The sequence below is a fragment of the Sus scrofa genome, chromosome Y (assembly GCF_054392235.1).
Source record: "Sus scrofa isolate SSC_HxYL_T2T_F1_AM1 chromosome Y, Sscrofa_HxYL_maternal_Yorkshire_Landrace_v2.0, whole genome shotgun sequence".
NCBI lineage: Eukaryota > Metazoa > Chordata > Mammalia > Artiodactyla > Suidae > Sus > Sus scrofa.
Genome location: NC_139402.1, coordinates 6976543 through 6992716, shown reverse-complemented (window position 1 = coordinate 6992716; position 16174 = coordinate 6976543). Strand labels below are relative to the sequence as shown.

The window sequence follows — 16174 nt, the reverse complement described above, 5'->3', positions numbered from 1 at the left end:
AGAGAGAATGTCTTATCAGAAACATGTAATTTCATTATTTTTAAAACTGAATGTCAATATTCAAGATTTCCAAGCTTCTCCTCACTTCGCCTTGTATCATAATTAAGTCAAAAACAAGACTTCGCTTGTGAATTCCAATGACCTGGCATTGCCCTAACAGTTTCCTGCCTCTCCCCAGCTGCCCCTCACACTCAGAACAGTACATCTAACTTCCGCCTGCCTGCTGTTATGTGGTGCTCCTGTGTCCGAGAACTCCCTAAGCACACAGATGCAAATACTCCCCATGGTTTCCATGTGAGATGAGGGGAAAGACAGCCGAATGGAGCCCTTTGGATATAACCAGATGAGCAAACACATCCCATTCGCTGAGTGCCACCCCGTCGTTATCAGAGAGATAATGTAATTTCGCGTGCATGGTCTTTGACTCGCGCCATGCCTGTCATCAGTAATAAGCCCAACAGGTTTTATGTAACCCACACTGCTGGGTCTGCGAAGCATTTCTGAGACCTCACAAAGACTGGAAGACTGAGATGTGGAACCCAGGGGCATCGCTCTTCTTGTGGACGGGATGGAAAATAAACTTTTCAGCATCTTTTGGGAATGTTCTGCCCCCTCCAATCATCCAGACATTCACTAGGGCAGCATAGCTGTGCGGCTCCCAGGATGGGGTGCTGGAAACATGTGGATCTGGAAAGCAGGAGAACAGCTGGGACTTGTCCGGCTGAGTAAACTGGCCTTGCTTCTCTTGGACACGTCAAGGAAAAGTTCATAGCAGGAGCTGACTCTGCGGGAGGCGAAAGATAAGGCGACTTGTCACTCCCGGGGTAAAGCAGAGCTCCCCAAGTGCACATGAACAGTAAGACTCTTAGGGGTCAAAGGAGGGGGGCAGGCCATAATAAGTCCTGTTGGCTGCCCCTAAACCCTCTGTTCTGGGATCCGTCTGTGCCAAAAATGTGCATGCATATTGGGGAGGGCCCTGGGTCCAGTCTGTGGAAAGTAACATAATATCTTTTCTAATCAAAGGAAATCTTGGTGACTCCATTTTGCTCTGGTTTCAGCCGAAACGCCTTCCTGCAACCCCCCTCCTCTTTCCCTCTTCTCCCAAGAACAATTTGCTTCAATGAGCCAACTGGGAAGAATGTGTGCCCTGACCTGACCCATGGGAAGGGGACAGGTACATCACCTGCATTAGGGACAAATAGGGGAGGGTCCTTTGTTCGGCACACATGCTTTTTGGAGGACCCATGCCCTTCTGCAGAAGTAAAGAGCCTTGTCGAGATTTCTCCTTGTCCATGTGTCTCATGTTCTGACACTGATGATCGGGCCATGTCCCCAACAGGTCAGATGTGAGAAATACAACAGGATAATTGGCCAAAGGAAAACAGAGACCTGGAAGAAACTCCCCGTATAGGTGGTTTAAATCACCTCCCTGGCTTGCTCCTCATTCATGGGGAATGCCTGCACCCTCATTCCTCCTTTGGCTGTGTGTCACTGCTTTGCTTCTGCCTTAGATAAATAAACTTCTTCTCTGTGCTCTCTCACAAGTTGTACTGTGTCTCTAATAATACACTTTGTACCTGTGTTACAGGCTTTGCCTCCTTGAAACATTCTTGCTTTCAAGAGGGGGCAAGAATCAGAGTGAGTCTGCTCTCAGCCTCTTGCTGGTCTGGTGGCCAGGATTTCTGGTTTTCACCCAGGCTGCCCAGGTTCCACTCCTAGTGGGAATTAAGATCTCGCTCCAAGCCATTGCTCACTGCTTTCTCTCTGAGATCAGTCTGATCCTCTGGAGCCAATAATGACATTTCCTGGAGTCAAGGGACAAGCAATCAGCTGGGGTACCTTTGCTCCCATTGGCTTCTGGCGGGGAGACCATCAGCCTTGATTCGAGGTCCTCCCCTGGGCAGCTGGCAGCCTTGAGACCCCGTGCAGCTGACTGCTCTCTGCTAGGTATCAGCTGCTGTATCGCATGGCCAGCCTTTCCCCATTTTCAAGCACATACTTCATCTCTGTGACCAAGGATTCAGAATAAAGGGCAGATTTCCAAATTGCCAGTCTCTTTAACAAACCATTTAAAAGTTATGTGTTTGATTCTCCTAAGAAACAGCATCATATCCATTTTCTACAAGGATCATATACTCTGTAGCACTGCTCACAGAGATGAAAGAGTAAATGTTTCATTGTAACCACAGGCAGAGGTGTGGCGCAGGTACCTCGGTGGTGGTGGTGGTGGGGGGTGTTGTTAGAAATGAGAAAGCTGGAGACCACACTCCTGAGCATCTTAGCAGGCCTGGGGTTGCGCCCAACAATTTGCATTTTTGGATTTCCCTTGTGGTCCTGGGGGTTAAGGATCTGGGTTGTCTTGCAGCAGCACAGGTCACTGCTGTGGCACAGGTTCATGATGCCTGGCCTGGAAACTTCTGCATGCAAAACAAACAAAGAAGCACACAAAACCCAAGAAAGAATTTGCATTTCCAACAGGTTCCCAGGTGGGGCTGATAGGCTGATATCCAAGCCTCCTTCTGGAGAACGTTTGAGAAGGTCTCTCTCCCATTATAACTGAATCATTACACTCAACAGCTGAAATAATTCAGTGTTTCAATCTGCTGATCCATCATGATTCACTTTATGTAGGGGTTCTGATCACAGTTTTATTGTGTCGTTATCCACGCCTTGGTATTTGACCGTATTTCCTCTCTGGCTTGGATAAACGAGAATTTAAGAGCAGAATAAAACCGGTGTAGGCTCCCCTCCTGATGATGCCCTCACAGCCATTATTTCTTCTTAGACGTTGGTAAGTAGAGGTTATTTATCCCCTTATTAAAATTAATTTAAAAATCCCTCCTCCCTTGTTTGAAAATGATGGCATACTTTAGAGAGGTCTCTGCCTGGACATAAGAGGCACCTGTCAGGTCTCATGGCTCACAGGTGCCCTTGGTAGTGGCCCACACACCCGCAGGGCAGCTTTTACCTGTGCCTGGTAACCCAGGGGTCTGCAGAGATGTCACAGGGACCTCCCACTCCTCCCAAGGGGTGTGCCTGCCAAGGTTTGCTCTTCCCCACAAAATCTCCCCCACCCACTTGTCACTCTCTGAATTTCTGTCTTTTATTCGATTACCAAGTCTTTTTATTCAATAACTGAAACAAAAAGTTAAAATTGAATGACCTCTGGGAGGTGAGGTAGCGAGTAAAAGATATGACGGCTACACCACAGGACTGTATTTATTTTTTAGGATTGCTGCCAAGAGTGACGAGAAGCAGGTGTCTTTAAACCACAGGCCTTCATCCTCCCCATTGTCGCAAGGTGTCCCAGGGCCAGGGCCCCTCCAGAAGCTCCAGGGGAGGGTCCTTCTGAAACCAAACACAGCCCTGTGGGGCTGCTGGGCATACAAGCCTTTCTGTGTCCCCCATTTCTTGTTCTTAGGAAATGGGCCTCTCTCTGAGGCTCCAAGACCTTCCCTGAGTTCCCAGGGGCAGGTTCCTCTCCCAGGGAAGGGAGAGGAGGCAGAGACCAGGGAGGAGCCATCAAGACACAATAGCACCGCCGTGGGGCAGGTCCTGGTTCCCTCTCGAGGGACAAAAGCATCTTATACACCTAAGAGAGAAGTTACATTCCTCATGCTTCATTTAGAAATGAATACTTAACTGCAGCCTAAACACCGTCACCTGTGAACTAAGGATGAGGCTCCCTGAGCTCAGTGGCCTGTGGGTTGAAGATGAAGAGCACATGATGTTTTTCGGGAGCTTCCCTAGTTTGTTCTCATCTCTGATCCATATGCCCTTTTCTCAAGGGCTGTTGTTCTCGTCGATAACCCAACAGACCCCCACCAGAATCAGAGTGAGATCTCCTGACTCCAGCTTTGAGGACTAAGATCCCCCCAAAGAAAGAACACATGTTTGTCCCACTCCTCATTCCTATCTGAAAACTTGTTTTTCTCCTTTTTACATTAAAACTCCTTGAAATTCTTTCCAATGCAGGGGTGGGGGGAGGGGCATAATCTTTAGGGCATTAGCCTGCCGGGACCTTCCTTTGCCTTGCAAAGTAATAAAGCTATTTTTCCTCTCCTTTACCCAAAACTCTGTCTCTGCATTTCAGTTCGGCACTAGCAGACAGAGGCCCAATTCTGGCAACACTTCCTGCCTCTTCTAGCTTCTGGGGGTTCCAGGCAGCCCTGAGCTTGTGGCTGCCTCTGTCTGTACCTGGCTTCTCCTCTGTGTCTTTCATTACAGGGAAACTTAGTGGATTTGGGGCCGATCCTCAGCCGTGAGGATCCGGTCCCTCACACGAGCTCATAACACCCTGGCAATTTCCTGAAGGAGCATCTTTTGTTATTCATAAGAAACCTGAGCACACCTGAGTTCTTGCTAATGAGGTTTATGCTAATGAAGTGGGGCTGGTTGCCGGAGGAACCAAGCACGTGATTAGAGGGTTTAGCGCTGCCCCCTACCCCAGCGCTGGCGGAGGGACTGGGGTGAGAGTGAGTCAGGGAGGGACAAGGCTTTCATCAGTCATCCCTGGTGGACCCTCCCAAGAAAACCCTAAGGGGTTCCAAGAGCCTCTCATTGGGGAAGTGTCCACAGTTGGGAGGGTGACGCACCCCGAACTCCACAGAGACTGAAGCTCCTGGATCCCACCTCTCGCACACCTGGCCCCTACTTCCTCATCTGCCTGTACATCCCTTTAGGATCCACAGGTAAGTCACGCATTTCCTTAGTTCTGTGACAAGGGGGCCGTGGGGACCCTCCCTCTGTAGCCGCATTGGACGGAAGTGTGGGAGACCTGGCCCCCCTTTGCGATTGGTGGTGAAGTGCCGTTCGTCCTGGGGCGCTGGGCCCTTCCCTGTGGTGTCCGTGCCAACTCTGGGCAGTTTCAGAGGTGAATAGAATTGTAGGACACCCAGCTGGGGTCCGAAGGAAAATGGATCATTGTTGGGTGTGGAAAAGCCACACGATGGGTGTCAGAAGCACTAGGTGTAGACAAACAGTCTTCTTTGAGCAATTGAAACAGTTATACGCCTTTGGAGCGGACACCTCCTCCTGGCGGACCCCTCTGCTCTGGGCCTTTTCCCAGTTACCCATCCTTCTCCCTGTAATCAGAATTCTCTAAAACACGAATTAGATCGTCTCCCTATGTGCTTAAAATGCTTGGCGGTTTTCATGGCTGTTAGAAAAAGGACAAATGGCCTCACCTGCCCTGCGGACGGAGGCGGGGCAGCTGGTGGGGGGCGGGCACGGATGTGGGAACACGCTTTGGGGCTGGTGGAAATCACCTCTCACGTGCTACATGTCCAGCTTAAACTCCATGTTCTAGTGCTTCACGGCCTTGACCGTGTGTTCTTATTACGTACGTCTGACATAGCAAAGCGGTTACAGTACTTGGGGACTAATCAGCGTGCCCAGCCATCTAAGAGTGGCGCCGTTTGCTTTCGCAAGGCTGACAGTGCTGGCATCTGTCAATAAATCCAGTGTTGCCTTGTCATTTCCAACAGGTGTGCCTCCTCTCTCCACTGGGGCTTTGATTTCTTGTGCGGGACTTCTAATACACCTACGTATGAGGAAAATCCATGTTTGCTTCCTGGTTTCATCCGCCCACCTCGATGTTGTTGACTGTTGTGGGCTTTGGGTAGTGAGGTCAATCACATCCCCTGAGACAGAGACCCAAGGGGAGCTCAAACCCAACCAAGGACACCATCTCCAGGAATTGGAGGCAGAGTGGCAACTACTCTTGGTGTGAAAATTCATGGAGGGTGTGGACATGTGTGACCTAATCAGGCTCTCGGCCAGCTCTAGGTAGTGCTATTGCCTGTCCCTGTCTTTACATACTGATGGATACATTTAAGAACTAAATATTAGTCAGTTTTAAGCCGGTGGTGTAAGCAGTACAGAAGGATGGAGAGAGGGTTTCGTGCCTGGGTGACGGGAGAGGGTAATGAGAGAGGAAAGTAGGCTGGGTTTCTTGCCACCATCGTACCTCTTCCACGGGCTGGATCTTTCCAACGGTGTTCCACTCGCTGGAGACCTCATCACCTGGTTTTCTCCTTAAAGAATACCTCACTGGTCCCACATAATCAAACTCCGTGTGCCCAGAGAGGTGTTCACGTAGCCACAAGCTCCTTTTCTCTGCAGAGTTACACCTGCTGTCTCCAGTGATGGCAGCATCTGTGACCTGTCCTGTGATGTCCCAGGACCTCACACAGTGCCTTGGGCATGAGAGTCCCCCCCGAATTACGTGAAATGAATGGAATACGTTCTCCTTTAGAAACTGATTCATTTCCTGTCTTGTTCACCTTCAGAGACATAGCCTTCATGGAGAACAAAAAAAAAAGTTCTTATTTGGTGAAGTGACTTTGTTTAACGTGTTCCATAAGACTGAAGGAAACACCAGTTTTAATTCTTAGACATTCTGTTAAATTCACACGAAGATCTCTTAGGGAAGCATTGGCTTTGTTAAAAACTGGTTCAGCATGACGTGCCGACTGGGCAGATCTTTTCTTTTAGCCTGCCTGGTTTGCTTCTTATCAAGGCGGAAGAAATCTCCTGAGCATCTTCTCCGTTAAAGCCATCCTTCTAATCACATGCGCAAGGGTGGGTTTTGTGGGCGTCTGTGAACTTGGCATGCAATCCTTTCTACCTGTTTGAATCTTTCCCACTATTGAGGAATATTTTAAGAGGTAAGTAGGTCAAACATTATCAGGAAACAAATGTTTCATTGCACCACTTTTCAGCACAGGGAGGGAACAGGGACTGAATTTGGTCAGCCACCACAAAGTGCTCTAATTTTGTTTCCATCCGCCTGCCAGCAGCCCCTGGGTCTGATAAGCTCATCAACTGGGTCCAGATTTTCATTCATGGGTGGCCCAGGGAATAAGGCGGAGTTCAGGTGACAGAATCAGGTGAGGTCAGAGAGAACCCAGGTGTTCTTTGTCTTCTGCGCTGCAGTCTGTGGAGGTGGTGGCCTTGAGCTTGGTAGTCAGAGGCTCAGCTTCAGGACAGAGAGCTGTGATGGGGCAGCAAAGAGGTCAACTCTTCTGTGCATCTCTGCGAGTTAGGAGGATACTCTCAAGAGTACTGCAGAAGACACCCTTACCTCTATCACAAAAATCGGATAAACCGCTAAGTTCTTGAGCTGGGCATTTGCACGATTCCAGGGATTGTCTCTAGCTCAATCCAATACCCCAAATTCCAGAGGATGGAATCAGCTTTTCTATGGACATTGGGCCACATGGGGTGGAGTTGGGGATAAAGGCATGAACAAAATCATGCATCACGTTGGAAATAGAAGTGGGGAAATTCATCCTGGGAGGATGTGGCCAGTGTTGCAGTGCAGATGTCCAGATGGTGTGTTCGCTTGTGTGGTTGACAGACTAAAATCCTCAATGATACAGGTTCACGAATGCCAGTCTTTTTTACATCAAATCAAGTAGAACTTAGGAAGGTTCAGGGGGATGAAAAAAGCATGATAAAGTTTGTGCATTCTTTGGATTTTATTTTTGTTGCTGAACATGACATTTTTAAAAAAATGGTGCTTTTCAAGTGGCCACGTTCTTGTCAGAAGAATGGAAATAACAAAGCTGAAATAACACTCAAAGCCTTCTGGTTCTGCAAGGGTATCCAACATCATAATTATCTCATAAAAGACACCAACTCAGGATTTGAAAGTCTTTACACAGTATCTTCTGTGATGCCGAGCTTGCCAAAGACAGTCCATTTGGGTTGAGGAATCAAAATAAAGCATTATGAATTCAGGTGAAAGAGACTCAAGGCATGCCTGGTTTCTCCAATCCAAACCAATCAATGTTTGAAATGTAAACTTGGAATTCTGATTCCATTTCCGTTGTAGGACTAGGGAAATGAAGGGAGCATGCTCGCATGTTTCTCCCAAGCAAGATGCATGTTATTTTGACACGGGGCAAATGTTCCCAAAACATCTTGGTAATATATCCACATGCATAAGTATCAAAGGCTATTCTGAATGAGGTACCAAGGTACATGCAAATCTAGTTTTCACTAACTTTTTTCTTTAATTAAACATCTCTCTTTGGCGTTACCCACCTAGACAAAGACACTCCTTTTGGCAACATAGTTGTTAACCTTTTTTCTTTTTTTAAATGAAACATCTGTCTTTGATTTGACCCACTCATAGACGAAGGCACTATTTTTGGCAAAATTGTTAATTTAGGTACCATGATTCATTAGGAGTGACAAAACATGATGGAGAAAACTTTCCTGGAAGTTTTGATGGAATGAGTAAGGGAAGTTTCATTTTTATACCTATTGATGTATGTGTCAAATTCCCTTCAGGAACCACAGCTCAATGCATCCTTTGTCAATTCTTTGGCTTCCCATCTGCCCTTGATGGGAATAGTATTTGATGTACAATGGATTTATGACCCATCCCATAATATGGTGCCCTCTCTGTGGAGGTGTCTTGTGTTGCTTTAGGAAACCTCAGAAGTGCAGTAGCTACCTTATTTCCTTGAACCCAAGAAAGCTTGGTCATAGGACACACCCTATTCCATGGTTCTCTGAAAGAAAAAACACTGCCAATCAAACCAGTGGCTTAAGGTTTTCTTATCACACCATTTTTCTTTTATCCTTAATTCAAGCAAGTCTTTCAAATGGATGTTAGGCCATATTCATATGTTCATAAAACAGCACACATATAAAGCAAATCACATAAGGGGTCCGTGAAATTTTTTGCAAACTTTAGATTTTGATTGTTCACATCTTGACACCATGCTATAATCTCCCATGTCTTTAGTATTTTGTTAATGTGTCATTCATGGTATAATCTTCCCTGTCACTAGTATTTGTTAGTGTGTCATTCTGGGCTATGCGGTCACTACCTATATGAAAATACAACCAGGTCCTGAAAAGTGCACACATCATTCATAGAAAGGTCCAGTGATCAAAAAAATACACTGTGGTGTGTATTCCCTTGGTCAAAAAGTTGGCCATGGCAAAGAAATTCTCCCTGTAACTAACTCCCCCCACCTTCTTCCAGTCATGACACAGATTATTTTTGGTAATATTTATAAAACTAGAATCATAGAATATTTTTCTGCATCTGGCCTCTAATGCTTAATGCTACGTTTGTGGCATTCTCCAGTACTGTTTGCTTCGTGGTGGTACGTTCATTTTCAATACCATGTGATGGTTTATGCTATACAAATACTGTCATTTATTGGTTGAAACTATCATTGATGGATGTTTGATGTGTTTCCCATTGGGGGCTATTATAAATAATGCTGGTGAACACAATTGTGCATATATGCCTAAAAGTGAAATGGGTGAGTTTTCACGGATATCTATGTCCATCTGTACATACATGTTTCAAAGAGCTGGTATTTACACTCTCCCCCAGCATTCCCATAATAGTCTATATCTGTGCTATCCCACGTGGTGGCCACAGTCACACATCATCACTTCAATTTAATGACTAAAGATAAAATTTTAAATTGAGTTCTTCTGGAGTTCCCATGGTGGCTCAGCAGTAATGAATCTGGCTAGTAACCATGATGATGTGGGTTCTATCCCTGACCTTGCTCAGTGGGTTAAAGGATCTGGCATTGCCATGAGCTGTGGTGTAGGTCACAGACAGGGCTCAGATCCCACGTTGCTGTGGCTCTGGTGTGGGCCAGCAGCTACAGCTCCGATTTGACCCATAGCCTGGGAGCTTCCATATGCTGTGGGTGCAGCCCCAAAAAGACAAAACAAATTGAGTTCTTCAGTCTGAGTAGCCACATTTCAAGTACACACTGGCAGCATGTTACTACCACACTCGATAGCATAGAGGAGAAACTTAACATTACTCCCATTAGTGGGAGTTCCCGTCATGGCGCAGTGGTTAACGAATCCGACTAGGAACCATGAGGTTGTGGGTTTGATCCCTGCCCTTGCTCAGTGGGTTAAGGATTCGGCATTGCCGTGAACTGTGGTGTAGGTCACAGACACGGCTTGGATCCTGCGTTGCTGTGGCTCTGGCATAGGCTGGTGGCTACAGCTCCAATTCGACCCCTAGCCTGGGAACCTCCCATATGCCGTGGGAGCGGCCGAAGAAATGGCAAAAATACAAAAAAAAAAGAAAAAGTTCCATTAGGTAGAACCATTTCATATCCTTGCAAGGCTCAGTATTTTAAGTTTCTGTAAATTTAGAAATTCAGGTAAGTATGTAATGGTATCACTTTGTGCCTTTTTAAAAATTTTATTTTTAGGGAGTTCCTGTTGTGGCTAAGAGGGGTAAGAACCTGACGAGTATCCATGAGGATGTGGGTTTGGTCCCTGGCCTCACTCAGGAGGTTAAGGATCCAGTGTTCCTGTGGCTGTGGTGTGAGCTGGCACCTGAAGCTCAGATTTGACCCCGGGAACTTCCTTATGCCACAGGTGCAGCCCTAAAAAAAAAAAAAAAAATATTTTATTAAAGTATACTTGATTTAAAGTGCTGTCCTAGCTCCTGGTGTACAGCAGAATGACTCAGTTATATATGCACACATTTTTTTTCCGTGTCTTTTTCCATGATGGTTTACCACAGGGATATTAAATATAGTTCCCTGTGCTCTGCAGTAGGACCTTGTTGTTTATCCATCCTGTATGTAATAGTTGGAACTGCCAAACCCAAACTCCCAATCCATCTCACTCCCCTCCTCCCCTTTGGCAACCACAAGTCTGTTCTCTATGTCTGTGAGTCTGTTTCTGTTTTGTAGATAGGTTCATTTGTGCCCTATTTTAGATCCTACCTATAAGTGATATCATATGGTATTTTTCTTTCTCTTTCTGACTTACTTCATTTAGTATGAGGGTCTCTGGTTTCATCCAGTTTGCTGCAAATGACATTATTTAATTCTTTTTTATGGCTGAGTAATATTTCATTGTATACATGTACCACAGGTATACAGTATTTTCTTTGGAGAATTGTCTGTTTAGGTCTTAAGCCTATTTTTCAAACTGGGTGATTTTTGTTTGTTTGTTTGTTTTTGGTAATGAGTTGTATGAAATGTTTGTGTATTTTAGAAACTGAGCCCTTGTCAGTCACATCATTTGCAAATATTTTCTCCCAGTCCGTAGGTTTTTTTCTCATTTTATTTATGATTCCCTTTGCTGTGCAAAAGCTTACAGGTTTAATTAGGTCCCATTTGCTTATTTTTGCTTTTATTTCTGTTGCCTTGGAAGACTGACCTAAGAAAATATTGATACAACTTATGTCAGAGAATGTTTTCCCTGTGTTCTCTTCTAGGAGTTTGAGGGTGTCATGTCTTATATTTAAGTCTATAAGCCATTTTAAGCTTATTTTTGTGCAAGGTATGTGGGCATATACTTTGTGCTTTGAATTTGCAGTTGTCTGGTTGATAAGTTCAGGTAACTCTTCCTATTTCCTAAAAATTTAGAGATTCTCTTTTGTAAAGTACCTATTAAAGTGTCTTCCTTGCATTTTTATATGGTTACCTATCTTTTTACATTTTTTGTGATGGATGGGAAGCAGTCTGATGGATTGTCTCTTCTGCTATATTGAGCTCTTTCCCAGCTCTGTGTGTTGCAAATACCCCCTCCTGTGTACTGCTTTCCTTTTCACTAACGTATGAGTGACCCCTGTTGAATAGAGAGTGTTTGTTTTGAGTCCATAAATTTTCCAGTCTCTAAGGTCTGTGCTTTTTGTGTGCTGTGTGTGAAAAATTGGCCCATCTCAAGGATGCAAGGTGTTCATTTCTTGAGATGGATACATCCATGGATATTGTAGAAAAGGGAAATATTAACCATTCCATGCATTGAAAAAGGAACATACAGATGGAGCTCAGCCAAAAGGACCTGAAGTAATGTGTCACCTTGATGGAGGCAGACTCTTTCCCCTGAGATTCTAAAAGAAGGTCAACATACAAATATTTCATGTCTATTCTAGTCATAGGTTCAAGATGACCATATGCCATCTATGAAAACCCAGGTATTATTGTATTATAGACCTCTTCTTTTTCGTGATTAAATTACTTGTAAGTCCATTCTGTTGTTCCTGACATTTTAGAGGCATTTGAGACCCAAATATTTATCAGAATGTAATAATATGAGGGCACTGTCTTTTAATGTCCCCAGGGCAGGTGAGCCATTTGGTGGGAAAACATCAAAATGAGCACACACAACCATTAGGTACCTCAATCCCTACCTCACGCACGACACCAAATTAATTGCATTTAGGTGAAAGATGTAATTTCAAGAGAAAAGAAATCAATGGAGTATATTGTCTTAAGTATCGATAGAACACTGGGATGCTGGCAGATGTTGTTAGCATGAATCTAAATACAAAAGACAGAAAGGAAGCTGCCTGGCCCCATCCACAACTGCCACCAACCTCTTCCCAAACTCCAAGCCTCAGTGCTCCCGCCCTCCACATCCAAGGGACACCAGGTCAACCTCAGATTATAACTCACACATTTCTTGCCCACCAACACAGCAGATCTCCTTGGGAAACAACTGAACCAATCATACCCCATCACACACTTACCAAAATGGATAACTACATATTTATTTCTGTATGTGTATGTTTGTGTGTGTTTAAGTTTACTTAACAATGTTTCGCCTCCAGTACATTAATGGTGGAAGGAAGAAATAAGATGTCTTGTACTCATCATTGATACCCCAGCACTGGCATCTCTTTCCCATCAATGAGACTCAAAAAATTTTTTTGGTCTTTTGTCTTTTTTTTAGGGCTGCACCCGCGGCCATGTGAACGTTCCCAGGCTAGGGGTCGGATCTGAGCTACAGCTGCCAGCCCACACCACAGCTACAACAATGCGGGATCCGAGCCACATCTGCAACCTACCCCACAGCTCATGGCAACGCAGGATCTTTAACCCACTGAGAAAGGCCAGGGATTGAACCCACAGCCGCATGAATACCAGTTGGGTTCATTAACCACTAAGCCACGATGGGAACGCCTCAGAAATATTGTTTGATGGAAAAAAATTATATATTTCACTCTCCAGATAATAGATTTCACTGTCCAGATAAATTCCCATTGATTGGGCTTAAAAATATTTTTTGATGGAAAAAAATTGTACATTACACTATCCAGTTATAAAGCTTCTCTAGAGAGTTCCTGCTGTGGGGCAAAGAAAACAAATCTGACTAGTATCCATGAGGATGTGGGTTTGTTCCCTGACTTCACTCAGTGGGTTGGGGCTTTGGCATTGCCATGAGCTGTGGTATAGGTTGTAGACATGGCTTGGATCCTGCATGGCTGTGGCTGTGGCATAGGCCAGCAGTTACAGCTCTGATTCGATCCCTAGCCTGGGAACTTGCATATGCCACAGGTGCAGCCCTAAAAAACAAAACAAAACAAAAAAAAACCAAAACCCAAAAAAAGCAAGCTTCTGTACAATATGAAGGAAATATCCATGACAAATGGACAGAGAATAGCTTTTTAACACATATAACATATATGTAATATAAAGAGCCCTTAAAATTGATAGGAAAATATTAGTAAAAATCAAATGATGGTTTAGGTTAAAACAGCTATGTGCAAAGGCATTTATACAGTCTATAAACATAGGAAAATATTTAAATTCACTAGTACACAAAAATGCTTATTATTTTTTAACTTTTATTTATTTTAATAATGATTTTTTTCCATTATAGCTGATTTACAGTGTTCTATCAATTTTCTACTGCACAGTAAGGTGACCCAGTCACATATACATGTACCCGTTATTTTTCTCAGATTAGCATGTTCCATCTCAAGGGACCAGATAGAGCTCCCAGTCCTGTACAGCAGGATCTCATTGCTTCTCCATTCCAAAGGCAATCGTTTGCAAAAAAAAAAAAAAATGCTGATATTTAAACATTGTAAATTTTCTATGATGAGATGACTGCATATTATCATGAACAGTAGAAATTGTGGGTATGGCTGTGTGGCCAAAAGTAGAACTCTTGCACACCGACTAATTTTGTCTAACCTTTCGGGTAGGCCACTTGAACATATATAATAAAAACCTTGGATTGGATTCGGAAGAAGTGGTATATATACACAATGGAATACTACTCAGCCATAAAAAAGGAATGACTTAATGCTATTTGCAGCAACATGGATGGAACTAGAGAATCTCATACTGAGTGACATGAGCCAGAAAGACAAAGACAAATACCATATGATATCACTTATAACTGGAAACTAATATCGGGCACAAATGAACATCTCCTCAGAAAAGAAAATCATGGACTTGGAGAAGAGACTTGTGGCTGCCTGATGGGAGGGGGAGGGAGTGGGAGGGATTGGGAGCTTGGGCTTATCAGACACAACTTAGACTAGATTTACAAGGAGATCCTGCTGAGTAGCATTGAGAACTTTGTCTAGATACTCATGTTGCAACAGAACAAAGGGTGGGGGAAAAAAAGTAATTGTAATGTATACATGTAAGGATAACCTGATCCCCTTGCTGTACAGTGGGAAAATAAAATAAAATAAAAACCTTGAAACAAAGGTGTTAAATTTGTCTCTGTACGCATAATTTTAGGAATGTCACCCAAAGGAAAATGGTACACAAGTGGGGAAATACCTAATTGCTGGGACGTTTCCAGTGCCAAAATAGCAGCATGAGTTTTCTTTCTCAGGACAGGGAGTGGTTCATGATGACACAGCCATCTAAGAGAATACTGTATCTGATTGTGAATACAGATAAAATCAAACGTCTTGTTTAGTGATGAAGAAATAAAGACCTGAAGTAAAGTGTACAGTTTTTATCTCATGGGGCGGCATAACGGCTGATGTTTTTAGAACATTGTCTAATAGGGATTTTTCTAAGTTTCTCCAATAAAAATTATATATATGTGAATGTATGCGTAGATCCGATTGCAAGTCTCTTTCTTCAAGATTCTTCACATTTGCTTCAACTATTTCGCTCATTATTTTAAAAATTAAATTAGAACATATATTTATCTGTATATAACATCTATGTGTAGTTACCATAGACCTTATATATAGAGATTAATGTAGAGACAGTTTATGTGTCTCTTGAAAGCCATACATAATACGAAAATTCTGCCTTGAAATATGGGACTCTGGAGAATCAGTCCAAGTAGTTGTTTTTTTTTTTTTTTCTCCACAAGGGGAGGGTTGGTATGTGTTTTTTTGGTAAATAGCAGACTTTAAAAATATTTGTAAATCGTTTGCTTGTATTTCTAGCTTTTGCCTTTGCCAATTTGGTTCAGAGACATGCACCCAAAGTGGCGTCACTCAAATAAATCATAGAAACACCTGTATTTCCAGTTCATTTTCTCCGTGGATTCAATCTCTTCGTGAGATAATGTGTGTGAAGTGGTTTTGAGAATGGGAAAACTAGGGGAAATGGGAATGGTTACTGCCAGCGATCTTGCCCCGGGCAAATCCATTGCTGCTACTGATCATACATCTACGGGATCCACTTCGCTAGAAATCATTCCCAATCCGTCTTAGCACTGGAAACAGTTCCGCTATGGCCGCAGGAGGAGAGAATAGAAACGGAGACTGCATTTCCCTAGGCGCCCAGACTGAGTGCCAGAACTGATGAAAAGTGGAGCCCAGATCCAGCAACTGGAACCCGCTTCTGGGGTGAGAGGAAAAAGATGACCGGGCTGAAACATTTGATTCAGTGAACTCCTCGGAGACCACCGAGCAGACTGAAACTTTCTTTGCATTTCCAAGACCCCTTTTGGAATGTGTTCCCCTTTTATTTTTCAGGAATGCCAGTGGACTCTTTTTTGTGTGTGCCTCTTAGAATGTGAACGTATGAGGTGCATTTATTTAAATCCAAACCAGATATTTAAAAAAAACATCTGTACCTACTTGTCAGGAAAATGAAACCTTTGAGAGAATGGTCAATTACATTATGGGTGTTTTTTAATGTATCCGCCATGCTCCCCAGAATAAATCACCCTATGTTTTCCTGAATATCTGTTGAGCCTGCCACAAACTTAATTCATGAGAACGTACAGACGTACAGGTATCAGCAAATCTAACTCCACTCCCTAGGAATTCACACCTGAAAAAAAAAATTAATCAAATTGGTATTCATAACAAACACCTTAAAGGTGTATTACTTTTATTTATTTATTTATTTATTTATTTATTTATTTTTGTCTTTTTTGCCATTTTCTTGGGCCGCTCCCGCGGCATATGGAGATTCCCAGGCTAGGGGTCGAATCAGAGCTGTAGCCA

The 16174-nt window shown here is 43.7% G+C and overlaps 1 protein-coding gene across 22 annotated transcripts in view; it reads left to right on the top strand.

Moving 5' to 3' along the window:
* Positions 1-16174, top strand: part of LOC106506881 (pseudouridine-5'-phosphatase-like) — a 744469-nt gene that overhangs the window by 507013 nt on the left and 221282 nt on the right. For 16 of the 22 annotated variants that reach the window (XR_014836052.1, XR_014836050.1, XR_014836054.1 and 13 more), the window contains one exon: positions 179-1541. The exons of the other annotated variants lie outside the window; for them this stretch is intronic. The gene's annotated coding sequence lies outside the window, so the exon portion shown is untranslated. Of the gene's footprint in view, positions 1-178; positions 1542-16174 lie in introns of those variants that run through there. 22 annotated transcript variants of the gene reach the window in all.